This window comes from Mus caroli, chromosome 3 (assembly GCF_900094665.2).
Source record: "Mus caroli chromosome 3, CAROLI_EIJ_v1.1, whole genome shotgun sequence".
NCBI classification, from domain to species: Eukaryota; Metazoa; Chordata; class Mammalia; order Rodentia; family Muridae; genus Mus; species Mus caroli.
Genome location: NC_034572.1, coordinates 139,155,068 through 139,156,116, shown reverse-complemented (window position 1 = coordinate 139,156,116; position 1,049 = coordinate 139,155,068).

Below are 1,049 nucleotides of genomic sequence, written 5' to 3'. Positions count from 1 at the left end.
TGAGCCACCATGTGGTTGCTGGGATTTGAACTCTGGACCTTCGGAAGAGCAGTCGGGTGCTCTTACCCACTGAGCCATCTCACCAGCCCAGATCTTTCATTTTCTTTATCTATTTTCCAAGAGATATGGAAATGTGTATGTGGCCCTGGCTGTCCTGGAACTTGCTTTGTAGACCAGGCTGGCCTCAAACTCAGAGATCAACCCGCCTCTGGGATTTAAGGTGCACACTGTGGGTGGAGAGACGGCTCAGTGGTTAAGAGTACTGACTGTTCTTGCAGAGGTCCCTGAGTCCAGTTCCCAGCAACCGCATGGTGGCTCACAACCATCTATAATGGGATCTGACACCCTCTGCTGGTGTGTCTGAAGAGAGTGACAGTGTACTCACATACATAAAATAAATCTTAAAAAAATAAATAAATAAAGGGACACACATGCCACTAACACTTGGGTGGCTTTAAAGATCTTTAAAACGTTAAGTCTGAGATTGAAATGTATATTAATTTCCCTAAGACATTTGTCTGGTACTTTAGAGGTCAGTTTTGGATGTTAATTCTCTAGATGTATGCATTCTGCATACCCAAGGGTAAGACATTCTTTGAACCAAATACACACGAAGAAACTATTTATAGGGGACTGCTGGCGTTCATTACTCAGCGTTTTTACTGGCCCTGGATCGACAATGCCTGAGTCTCCTCTCCCTTGAGTAAATTTATTTTTACCTTTTATTTTGAAATCTTTAAAACTTTTAAATGTTGCTCCGTGTGGGGGCACATGCCTTTAATCCCACCACTTGGGAGGCAGAGGCAGGTGGATCTCTGAGATTGAGGCCAGCCTGGTCTACAAAGAAAAGAGTCCAGGACAGCCAGGGCTCTGTTGCACAGAGAAACCCTGTCTTGAAATACAAAACCAAATTTTTAAGTGTTGATAGGCGACTTTCCCCCTCCCTATTTTTTTTTTTTTTTTTTTTTGGTTTTTTGAGACAGGGTTTCTCTGTGTAGCCCTGGCTGTCCTGGAACTCACTTTGTAGACCAGGCTGGCCTTGAACTCAG